Genomic DNA, 13,412 nt, shown 5'->3' with positions numbered 1-13,412 from the left:
GGCCGAAGGGTCTGTTTCCACGCTGTATCTCCAAACTAAACTAAATAGTAAAGCATCAATAAAAACATTAACTAAATTGTGTGTCTTTCCATTATTTTCTATTAAAATCTGACAGAGCAACTTTCTATGTTGCACCTTCATAAATGCCCTTTGCAAATCCAAACTCTCTAATTCCACTGGATCTCTTTATCCACCCTATTGTAATCCAATAAATTTATCAAACAAGATTATCCTTATATGCTCACTCTTCCAAACTGTATTATGGTTTTCAAAATGTTCTGTTAGTACTTTCATTAATTATGAATTTTAGCAGTATCCCAACAATAGGTCTTGGGTCACCTTACTTTATGAATAGCAACACTTGAGGTTTTCCTGTCCACAGGGATCATTCTAGAATCTACCATATATTGAATGCAAAAAATCAATCCATCCTCACTGTCTGTAGCCATTTCTTTTACAATCATTGGATGCATGCCATCAAGCTTACTAGTACTTTTTCTTTCACTTGTTTTAACTTTACCCTAGCCTTTGTCACGTTGTGGGAAATGACCCTTCATCTCACCAAGTCTGTATCGACCATCGCCTGTTTTTAGAATACCTTGGCTAACAAATTTTATTTTCCCAACATTCCCATCAGCTCCTTCAATGTTCTACCTCTAACCTGCAACCTCGGGTTAATTTACAGCGACGTACTAACCGAACAATCTGCAATTTACTTGGAAACCAGAGAAACCAAAGAAAACCTATGAATTCACGGGGAAAACATTTCCACAAAGACTGCACTGCAGGTCAGAATTGAGCCAGGTCATTAGAGCAATGAGGAATCAGCTGGGCCATTGTGCCACTCAATGTCATAATTGGATGCATCTTCATTGAGAATTATGACGTTTTTAAAAAAATTCCTTGAAGAAATATTTATTTAACTATTATTTGTCTAACTTACAATTTGCAGTCCTCTTTTCCCAATTCTTCCTTCATACAAATGTAATTAACTTTAAGGATAACATCGTACAAGATGAATACAATGATAAAAGAGCTGAACATGATCAGTCAAGTCCACTGAAATATCATGGATGTACTCACTGACCAGCTATCACTATCATGTGTAGGAAAGAACTGCAGATGCTGGTTTCAATCGAAGGTAGATCACAAAAGGCTGGAGTAACTCAGCGGGACAGGCAGCATCTCTGGAGAGAACGAATGGGTGACGTTTTGGGTTGAGACCCTTCTTCAGACTGATGTCAGGGGAGTGGGCGGGACAGAGATAGAATGGAGTCGGAGACACTCATCACTATCATCCTCATTTGTTTCAGGCATAATTTCAGGTTTTCCCTTTGCCTCCCAGCTGGCCAGACAGTGCCTGGATATCAAGCGGGGAGGGCGATGGGGTGCTCTATTTGCTTTCCAAGGCATTTACATTCTGCATATTTGTTGTTATCAAAGCCTTGATGAGCTTGGGCAACAAACATTTCTGCAGAGGTCTGATCAGACTATTTATTAACAGGGCATTGAGAGATGCTTGATATTCATGACATCTGTTATTTTGCTGAAGATTGGGAGTAGATAAGAAAGCAATTGAGTGTAATAGACATATCGATTTTTTTTCAAAGGTCACATCTAGGTATTCTTCCACATTATAGACACAAAAAGCTGGAGTAACTCAGGCAGCATCTCTGGAGAGAAGGAATGGGTGACTTTTGGGTCGAGATCCTTCCTCAGGCTGGTTAGGGATAAGGGAAACGAGAGATATAGACGGTGATGTGGAGAGATAAAGAACAATGAATGAAAGATATGCAAAAAAGTAACGATGATAAAGGAAACAGACCATTGCAAGCTGTTTGTAGGGTGAAAATGAGAAGCTAGTGCGACCTGGTTGGAGGAGAAATAGAAAGAGAGGGAATGCCGGGGCTGCCTGAAGTGAGAGAAATCAATATTCATACCACTGGGCTGTAAGCTGCCCAAGCAAAATATGAGATGCTGTTCCTCCAATTTTCGTTTAGCCTCACTCTGACAATGGAGGAGACCGAGGACAGAAAGGTCTGTGTAGGAATGGGAAGGCGAATTAAAGGGTCCAGCAACCAGGAGATCAGGTTGGCTCACGCGGGCTGAGCGAAGGTGTTCCGCGAACCGATCGCCCAGTCTGCGTTTGGTCTCGCCGATGTATAAGAGGCCACATCTTGAACAACGGATACATTAGATGAGGTTGGAGGAGGTGCAAGTGAACCTCTGCCAAACCTGAAAGGACAGTCGGGGTCCCTGGACAGAGTCAAGGGAGGTATAGCGACAGGTGTTGCATCTTCTGCGGTTGCAGGGGACGGTACCTGGGGAGGGGGTGGTTTGGGTGGGAAGGGATTAGTTAACCAGGGAGTTGTGGAGGGAACGGTCTCTGCGGAAGGCAGAAAGGGGTGGAGATGGGAAAATGTGGCTAATGGTGGGATCCCGTTGGAGGAGGTGAAAATTTTTGGAGGATTATGTGTTGTATGTGACGGCTGATGGGGTGGAAGGTAAGGACTTGGGGGACTCTGTCTCTGTTGCAACTAGGGGAAGAGGAAGCAAGGGCGGAGCTGTGGGGTACCGAGGAGACACGAGTGAGGACCTCATCTATGATGGGAGAGGGGAACCCCCGTTCCTTAAAGAATGAGGACATCTCGGATGTTCTAGTATGGAACACCTCATCTTGGCCGCAGATGTGGCGTAGACAGAGGAATTGGAAGTAGGAGATAGAGTCGCTGCAGGAAGCAGGGTGGGAAGAAGTGTAGTTGAGATAGTTGTGGGACTCAGTGGGTTTGTAATAGACGTCAGTCAATAGTCTATTTCTTATGATAGAGACTGTGAGATCAAGAAAAGGGAGGGAAGTGTTGGAGATGATCCAAGTAAATTTGAGTGCAGGATGAAAATTGGCAGTGAAGTTGATGAAGTCCATGAGTTCTGCATGGGTGCTGGAGGTAGCACTGATATAGTCATTAATGTAACAGAGATAGCATTCGGGGATAGGGCCATTGTACACCTGGAACAGGGATTGTTCAATGTACCCTACAAAGAGGCAGGCATAGCTGGGGCCCAAGCGGGCACCCAGAGCTATGCCCTGGAATTGGTGGAAGTGGGAGGAGTCAAAGGATAAGTTGTTGAGGGTGAGGACCAGCTCCGCTAGGCAGAGTAGCATGTTAAAAAAAAGAAATTGGATGGTTCTGCAGTCGAGGAAAAAAAAGAGGGTTTTAAGGCCCTGAAGGGGGATGGAGAGTGACTGAACGTCCATAGTAAAGATGAGGGAGTGGGGGCTCAGAAAGCGGAAGTCATTAAAGAGACGAAGGGCATGTGAGATATCTTGGACACAGGTCGGGGGAGATTGGACCAGGGGGGATAGGGTAGAGTTGAGGTACGTGGAAATCATTTCCGTGGGACAGGAGTAGGCAGAAACAATGGGTCTGCCGGGCAGTTTGTGGATTTTGGGGAGAAGGTAAAAATGGGCTGTACGGGGATGGGAAACAATAAGGTTCGAGGCTGTGGATGGCAGACAGCCAGAAGTGATGAAATCAGTAATGGTGTTTGAGATTAAGGCCTGGTGCTCACCTGTGGGATTATGGTCCAAGGATAAGTAGGAGGAGGTGTCTGAAAGTTGTCGCCTGGCCTCAGCCCAGTAGAGGTCAGTGTGCCAGACAACCACAGCACCTCCCTTGTCAACGGGTTTGATTATAATATCAGGGTTGCTGCAGGGTGAGCTGTATGTTCAGAGGGGGTGAGGTTGGAGTAGGTAAGGGAAGTGGAAAAGTTGAGACGGTTGATGTTACGCCTGCAGTTAGAAATAAAGAGGTCTAGAGAGGATAGAAGGCCGATCTGGGGAGTCCAAGAGGAGGGGGAATGGTGGAGACGGGAGAAGAGGTCTTCACTAGGTGGTGAGGACTTCTTCCCAAAGAAAAAGGCACGGAGGTGGAGGCGATGGAAGAAAAGTTCTACATCGTGGCAGACCCGAAACTTGTTGAGGTGGGGGCGGAGGGGAACGAAGGTGAGGCTTCTGTTGAGGACAAACCATTCCATATCAGAAAGGGGGAGGTCTGGGGGGATGGTGAAGACATGATAAGGGTGGGGGTTGGGGTCAGAGGAGGGCCGGGGAGTAGACAAAGGCTGAGGCGAGATCTGTTTGGGGGATGGTGGGTGTTCAGAGAGGAGGGGGGGCGTGGGGACTATTGTATGGGTGGGGTGTGGACGGGGTAACCTGGTTAAAAGAGGGGGAAGGAGAAGACCCATCACTACTGAGGTTCCCTGGAGGATGGAGGGAAGCAGTAGGATCCAGCAGAGTCAGGCCACGTGCTGTCGGAGTCTGCATCGTGGAGGTTGTGGGTCTGGTGCTGAGCCTGGAACTCAGGTGAGGCGTAGACTCCGGCCCGCTGGTGGGCGTTGGAGAGGTGAAAGTTGGCGGAGTGGCATTGTCTGGCAGATACCAACACCATAATGTGCATCGTGATCAAAAAACACAACCTTTTCAATGCATGTCTGTTTGCAGGAGTGTATGATATTTTTTAAAAACTGAAATAAAAACATTATTCCCTCACCGACATTTTATGTTTAACGGTGACAGTTAGCCTCCTTGGGAGATTTGGAATTTATCATGAAACAAATTAAATCACATGCGGAGTACAAGTAATAGCACAGTCAAACCATATTGGAGAATAAATAAGCTGAAGCCATATTTAGCTGCAGTCAAACCAGTTTATTTATGGCTTCTTTATATTCCTGTTCAATCACACATTCCTACATTAATTAGAGTAATAGATTCAGATCTGTATTTGTTGCAGAAGCTCATTCAGATTTAGCTTGTGCCCAATATCCCTTTACATTCTTAAAATAGAAGATTAATGCTTTACTTAACTAGGTATAAGGAAAATTTAGCATTGATATTTTTAGTAAAAAAAAGTGTTGTTAAAACAAAATTACAAATATCTCTTCATGCTTAGCATAAGATTAGTGCTAAAATTATCATCATGAATAATGTCAATACCATAGTTCTCTGTTGAGTGGTTTACATATTTACCTGAAAGTTTTTGTTCAAAATTGGATGACACTTAGTAAATTTGCAGATGACACCCAAGTGGACAAGGAGGAGGGACATCTAAATTAGGTGTTTTACATTGGTATGTCATACTCTGGCAGGACTTACACAGTAAATGGAAGAGCCCTGGTCATATTGTCAATTCTATAAATGGTCATTGGGCTCGTTTTAATTCCTTACATCACTATTTTTAAAATTATCATTCTATTTATGATAAGTGATCAAACATTCAAGTAATGTAAGAAAATAACTGTAGATGCTGGTACAAATCAAAGGTATTTATTCACAAAATGCTGGAGTAACTCAGCAGGTCAGGCAGCATCTCAGGACAGAAGGAATGGGTGACGTTTCGGGTCGAGACCCTTCTTCAGACTGATGTCAGGGAGGCGGGACAAAGGAAGGATATAGGTGGAGACAGGAAGACAGAGGGAGAACTGGGAAGGGGGAGGGGAAGAGAGGGACAGAGGAACTATCTAAAGTTGGAGAAGTCAATGTTCATACCGCTGGGCTGCAACGTGCACCTCCTCCAACCTCATCTTTGCATCCGCTGCTCTAGATGTCAAATTCTTTACATCGGCGAAACCAAACGCAGGCTCGACGATCGTTTCGCTCAACCCCTTTGCTCAGTCCGCCTTAACCAACCTGATCTCCCGGTGGCTGGGCACTTCAACTCCCCCTCCCACTCCCAGTCTGACCTTTCTGTCATGGGACTCCTCCAGTGCCATAGTGCGGCCACCATTATGGCCACCATTTTTCCACAACACATGACCTTAAAATTACTGGCTGTATTATTGACTAATTTTCTCCAAAGTACTAAGGAGTTTTCAATCCCATTGCAGCCTAAAATGCTTCCTCCCCTTTAGTGACACATAACTAGCTAAAATGCTTTTACGTCCAACCACTAAAGTGGGCCTCAAATGACCAAATGATCCATATACTCACCAGGTTTGGAGAATACAAATTACCACATTTCCCTGCCTTTAAAATAACTTCAATTTCAATTCCAAGCACTGTAGATGAAAGTGCTCATGTAGCTACTGCAAACATTGGTGAATAAAGATAGACAGATGAATAAAGAAGCTGAGTTAAAAGAAAGGAGACCATTTCCATTACCCAACCATCAAAAACTGGGATAGCTGGCTGAGTCACTATGTCAAATTAACCTCTAAGTGTCATATTGAACTAGACTCGCTGACGAATGAAACTGATGTTCAAATATTGCTGTTACTTTCCTTTTCATACAAAAGCAGTTGACTCTGCTGTAAAATCAAGAGGTTACTGTGAAATTGGATCCGAAAAAAAATGTTCGGACAATATTTTGGTTAGCGGACAGCTTTTCTCATGTAAGAATACAAAGTGTTAGAGTAACTCAGCAGGAGGGGAAGCATCTCTGGATAGCATGGATAGGTGACATTTTGGGAAGAGACCCTTCCTCAAAGCGTTTCTCATGTGTTCTGCATCAGGTTTTCTGAGTTTAACAGCTGGAGTGTGCTTTTTTTTCCCCAATCCTCTTTTCCACAGGCTTAAGTTAGGTGCACACCTGTTTCAGAATTTCTGCACCAACAGATTTTTTTCATTTCATCCTGCTTCATTAGGATACTTGCATGCATCACCTCACCTTCTGTCTCCTCTCTCTGTTCATTTATTTATTTACTTATTTATCTATTTATTCATTTCCCTATGTTCTCAAAATCTCTGTAAAGCGTCTTTGAGTATATGAAAAGCTCTATATAAATAAAATGCATTATTATTATTATTATTATTGCCAAGCACAGGTGCCAACAACAGCCACACACTGAAATTCTCTGGATCTCAGATAGGACTTCTGACCAAGTCCGCAATAAGGCAGAAATTCAACTGGTTACAAAACAAAATCTTAAATTTCTATCCCATAAAGGTGGGGAACTTTCTAGCTTTTGATGGCAAACTTTACTTTTTTTTGTTGTTGGTAATATCCTGTTAGTAGAGTAATATCACTTTTAAAAACATACAGGGGTTGCTCATTTAAGGCAGAGACATTTTACTTTTAAAAGTTTGAAAGTCTTTCGAATTCTTCCTCAAAGAGCAGTGCCCTCTAACGCTGAAGTAGTTAGATCCTAGTAGTTAGATACTGTGGGTTAGCCGGAATACACCATTGAGGTTATGTGTGGGAAGGAACTGCACATGCTAGTTTACACCGAAGACAGACACAAAATGCTGGAGTAATTCAGCGGAACAGGCAGCTTCTTCAGACTGAGAGTCAGGGGAGAGGGAGAGGGAGACACAGAGATAAGGACGTGTTACAATCAGGTTAGCCATTACCTGGTTAAGTAGCAGAGCAGAGTCGTGGAGCCAAGTGGCCTACTGCCGCTCCCAGTGTCTATGTTCATGGGTCGTACGTACATTTAATAAAATAAAGGAAAATACTCTAATTGAAGAATAGATTTGGAAACTTGCAGAAAGTTTGAAGGAGGTTTTCAGAAATGATCTAAATTAAAATTGAAGAGGCTTTCTGTCCAATGAAATAGATGAAGGATAATGTTTTAAAGGAAGAAGAAACATAATTGTACGTGGAAAGACCCTGTCCCTGTGAAAAATAAGAAAAGACCAGGATTTGAGAGGAAAAAGCTAATATTGAAATAAGGTCTAGAAAACAGCCACACCACTTCAAAATGCATCCTGGGTCTACAGGAATCAGACTGTTGTGATCCTAAACTGTTAAATCCAGCACACACTGACGGTGAACAAGTTAGCATTGCCTAAATTCCAGCTATCCCACTGAATAAAGTCGCAGAGATAAATACATAGGACAGAGGGCAGACGAGCTTATACCATTAGGCCTTCAAAGCAAACATAATAATAAAATAGTTTTGCTACTGCAATTTCCCAAATGAGTCACTATCCCAAACTGGACAGCTCATTGAACTATCTCTAATACACCTGATAATCCAATCTGCCCGGCACAGTGACACTTTCCCAGGAGAGCTGAAAAAATGTAACCTTCACCAGAGGAGGTCACAGGCAGGATTATCGTTGCAGGCTGGCTGCTTCCTTAATGATTTCAGCTCAGCTGGAAATGCTGAAAGATTATTCTACTATCCTTCTAATATGTTGAAAGAAAGAAAGACTTGCATTCATATAGCACCCTTCATCACCTTGCAGCCAATGTAACAATCGTGAAGTGTTCTTGATGTTGCACTGCAGAAACATGGCAGGCAATTTGTTCACAACAGTGGCACAGACAACAAATTGATAGTGACCTGTTTTCAGTGTTGGTGACTGAGGGGTAAACATTATCCTATTGGCTACGGCACTAGGATAATTAATGCCTTGGGATCTTATGTATTGATCGGAGAAGGCATCTTATCCAAAAGATGGTACTTCGATAAGACACTGTTTAGGTCGATAAGACATTTTACATTCAAATTTCTTGTGGAATTTAGACTAACAACATATCTGACTCAGGGACAAAATTGTTACCTAATGAATTTGTTGATCCACTAAATGCTCAACAAAACTTTGGCACATGAATAATTGTTACTTTCTGCAGAATTAAGGCTTATACTTGCTTGTTATTTAGTTAATGATAGAGACACATATCTACACTGTAAACATTTTCACAAAATGTTACTAGCCAACAAAAAATTAATTTACTTATTTTCCTGCACATTCATTCTGAGATGGCCTTTTGAGAAAATTGATAAGAGAACACCCTTCTTATGCCCACAGTGCATTCAGAAAGTATTCAGACCCCTTCACTTTTTCCACATTTTGTTACGTTACAGCCTTATATTAAAATGGATTAAATTCATTTTTTTATCATCAATCTACACACAGTACCCCATAATAAAAAAGCGAAAACAGGTGTTTGAAGTCTGAAGAGGTCTGAATACTTTCCGAATGCACTGCAGAAATGCAATAATATCCATAGGTCTATTTGCAGCTATTGGAAAGGAATGGTTTGGAATGATTTTATAAACAAGCAACAAAAGTATGAAGAGGTGACGGGTCAGGGAGGAAATGTCTCTTTGCCATAAATGTTTTTTGCATCTGTAGCCAAAACCTTTACATTTTCCTCCATCATTGTATATTTTCAACTCAAGGCTTTACCTCGGTTCCTGTAATGACCCCATTGTTTGATTCAAACTATCCTCCTTTAATGTTCTGGGCCAAATTTGAGCCTTGGCTATTTTCAATAATGTTCATAACAATAGATTTAAAAATATGTGAATTTAAAAATGTCAACGGTTAGAAATATCCATGTCTTACAAACGCCAGTCTCAAGAGGCAGATAATCAATTTTAATCACCTTCCACGTGTCTGTCAGTTTTATAATATAGTTTCACATAACATTTGCAAAATCAGATTTTCCTATAAATATCTAATCTGACCAGAATTTGGTTTCCTGCACATCAAAATCTGGACAAAGCTTTTGAAAAGCTTTAAATGATCTTCTTAGTCCCTAATCTGGGGCAAATCCTGCTAGATCCATTTTTACAGATGTTTGGCTTATCAGAAAAGCTTGGACAATTAAAATGTTGCAATTTCTGCACCCTATTATGAAGAAATGTTTTGTGAGTACATAGCAGGACAAAAATTACAAGAACATAAAATCATTCAAAATAAAGATAGGGTAAGAGACATAGAGAGAGGGACTCAGAAACCATCATGCTTTTATCACTCCCCTTACCCACTCCAATCTCGCTCTTTCTACATGCACAGTCTTCCACTCACTCAACAACAATCCCAACATTGCTATGAAACTCGATGACAAGGGAGGTATTGTTGTAATCTGGCAGGCTGACCTCTACCGTGCTGCAACCAGGCACCATCTCTCGGACATCTCCTCATACCAACCCTTTGATCGTGACCCCACAGACAAACACCAGACCATCATCTTAAAGACTGTTTCCGATCTCAACACCACCGGCCATCTCCCCCTCCACAGCTTCCAATCTTGTTCTCCAGCACCACACTGCCCGCTTCTATCTCCTTCTCAAAACCCACAAATAGGACTGCCTTGGCAGACCCATTGTTTCCCACTGAACCCATCTCCAAATACCTTAGTTCCATCCTATCCCCCCTTGTCCAGTCCCTTCCAACCTACACCCAAGACACCTTAGACACCTTTCAAATCTTCATTAATTTCCAGTTTCCAGGTCCCCATTGCCTCATCTTTACCATGAACATCCAGTCCATTTACACCTTTATCCCCACCAGAAAGCTCTCAAGGCCCTCCACTTTTTCCTTGAACACTCTATTCCGCCTGGCATCACTTGTCTTCACTCTTAACAACCTCCTTGGACTTCCCTCACTTTCTCCAAGTTAAAGGTATAGCTATGGGCACTTGAATGGGCCCCATCTATGCCTGCCTTTTTATTGGTTACATTGAACAATCCTTGTTCCAAATGGACACTGGCACCATCCCCCACATACACCTCCTCTACCACATCTACTGCATCCAGTGTTCTCGACATAGCCTCTGGTACATTGGCAAGACCAAGTGTAGACTAGGCGACCGTTTCAACAGACACTTACACTCGGACTGCCAGGGGCTACCAAATCTCTCGGTTGCTAATCATTTTAACTCCTAACTTTTCTGTCCAGGGTGTCCTCCATTGCCAGAGTGATGCCATATGCAAACTGGAGGAACAACATCTCATATTCCGCTTGCATTATTTACATCTAAACAGTATGAACATTGCACTCTCCGTTTTAAGGTAACCACAAAACGCTCCCCTCCTCTTTCTTCCCCCCTAATGCCTCCCCCCTTCTCCCCCACCCTGTGCCCCAACTGGAAGGTATTTCCACCTTCATTCTTTCCTCTAGCTTCGCAATTTGCAATGAATCCTTTTGCCTCACACCTTCTGACTTTTCATCTCTGGCCTTTGTCCATCATTTACCTGTCAAAAGTCCCTCCTGTGTCCACTGAATACCTGCCAGGCTTTATCCTTCTCCCCTCCACCCCATATTCAGTCTGAAGAAGGTCCTGACCCAAAGGACCTGACCTGAGGTCCATGTCCTCCAAAGATATTGCCTGAACTGCTGAGTTACTCCAGCACTTTGTATCTTTTTTGTAAACCAGCATCTGCAGTTCCTTACAACCAACCTTTGGATGTGCATGCTTCCACTAGTGGGAGAGTCTTGGACTAGAGGTCATAGCCTCGGAATCAAAGGACGTTATTTTTAGGAAGGAGATAAGGAGAAATTTCTTTAGTCAGAGAGTGGTGAATCTGTGGAATTCTTTGCTACAGAAGGATGTAGTGGCCAAGTCAATGGATACTTTTTACAGCATAGATAGATTCTTGATTAGTACAGGTGTCAGAGGTTATGGGGAGAAGGCAGGAGAATGGGGTTAGGAGGGAGAGATAGATCAGCCATGAATGGCGAAGTAGATTTGATGGGCAGAATGGCCTAATTCTATTCCTATTCCTAATGACCCTAAGATATTTTCCTCCTATTTTCCTGCATCATCATTCAGTTAGATTAAGTCGGATCTCTTACTAAGATGCTACATTCCTATATCAATTCCACATCCTTTAATTGCCATAATGTCTATAATATCTATTGCCATTTGTCTTTGTTGTACTTAATGAGTGAGCCCCCACACAGCCCTCGCTGGTGAAGAATTCCAAAAATTCATTATCTTATAGGTAAAGACATTTCTCATTTCCGTCCTGAATGGCCAAGGTTATTTTAAGACAGTTGCATCTGGTTTTAATGCCTGGGAAGGGAAAACATCCCCGCGTCTACAATGTCCCATAAGAATATTGTATATTTCAATGAGATCACTCCTCATCCGTCTAAACTTGGGAATGTATGCACAGTCTGTTTAATCTCTCTACATGTGGCAATCTCACCCCTATTCCAATAATTAATCTACTGAACTCCCATAAGTAACAACAGTCCCTATCAGTCATGACACACAACATTTGTATTGCACATCGTACCTCATATACTACTCTGCAGACATCTCACAGCTTTCTCACATTATTCCAGCCATTCATCATGTATATCATAGTCTAATTAGTCTTTCCAAAATGCACCACCATGCAGTTTTCTGAATTAAATTTCATCTGCCATGGCTTTGTCCTCTTTGCCAATTAGGCAATGTCATGGTGTTAAAAAGGACACGCAGTGGTTCATTTTGTAAATGAAGGTCATTGACTCGCTAAGTTTGTGTCTTTTCTTGTAAACCAGCATCTGCAGTTCTTTATGTCTTCACTATCGTCTTCATGATTAACACCACCTCTAATGTCATCTGAAAATGTACTAATTAGTCTACATTCGCATCCAGTTCATATCCCAGTGACAATTCCTTCAAATCACTGCTAATCACAGGTTTTCAATTACAGAAACAACTCACGACTATCAAATCCCAACCTCAGGCATGACCTTGTACTCTCACATTAAAGTTAGATTTTACCAGGTGCCAATAATACCCAAATCCCTTGCTGATATCAAGTAGAAAGCATAAGTACGAATTAAGCATCAAAAGCATGAACACCATTCAATCCATTCAATCATCCTAGGACATGAGGTGATGCAACAACAATCTGAGTACCCAGTGACTTTTGAGATATCAGCAAATGTAGGACAGATAGTTGAAAATAGGCTTTGCAAATTTTTAGCTTTTGAAACAAAAAATGTGATCAGTTTTATCAATCCTGAGGTTGGGACTTGATAGTCATGAGTTATTTTGGTATCAATCAATGTCCTTATTTTTATATTTTTTTATTACTGTGTTCCAAGCAGTAAAGCAGACCATTTTGTAACATCAGAAAACGATGATGAAATGTGAACGAACAGATCTTGCTATTCTATGTTTATTACACCACCTAGCTGTATCATTGAAACTCAACCTATATTTCCTTAATGAATTCTGCATCACAGGAATTCACAGAGTTGGAACAAATACAAAAATTTACAAATTCGCAGATGACACCACAATTGACAAATAATAATGAGATGGAGTACAGGAAGGAGACTGAGAACCTTGTGACCTGGTATCAAGACAATAACCTTTCCCTTAGTGACAGCAAAACAAAGGAGATAGTGATCGACGTCAGGAAGCAAAGTTTCCCCGGTATGCACTGATGGTGCCAAAGTAGAGATGGTTGAAACCTTCAAAGTCACAGGAGTAAATATTGCCAGCATCTTGTCCTGGACCACCCACACCGAAACAATGGTAAAAAAAGTACACCAATGCCTCTACTTCCTTAGAAGGCTAAGAAAGTTCAGCATGTCCCCAACAACTCTCACCAAATTCTACAGAACTTCTACTAGAAAGCATTTTATCAGGATGCATCACAGCATGGTTTAGGAACGGCTCCATTGAAGACAGTAAGAAATTGTAGAGAATTGTGGACGCAGACCAGACCATCAC

General features: G+C 42.0%; 1 protein-coding gene across 1 annotated transcript in view; it reads right to left on the bottom strand.

Annotated features, from left to right (window-relative positions):
• The window catches only part of gpc6a (glypican 6a), a 545,671-nt gene that overhangs the window by 417,976 nt on the left and 114,283 nt on the right, over window positions 1-13,412 (bottom strand). The window lies entirely within an intron of this gene.

Source organism: Rhinoraja longicauda, chromosome 7 (genome assembly GCF_053455715.1).
Source record: "Rhinoraja longicauda isolate Sanriku21f chromosome 7, sRhiLon1.1, whole genome shotgun sequence".
Classification (NCBI taxonomy): domain Eukaryota; kingdom Metazoa; phylum Chordata; class Chondrichthyes; order Rajiformes; family Arhynchobatidae; genus Rhinoraja; species Rhinoraja longicauda.
The sequence above is the reverse complement of the archived record's forward strand: the minus strand, read 5'-3'. Positions and strand labels throughout refer to the sequence as shown.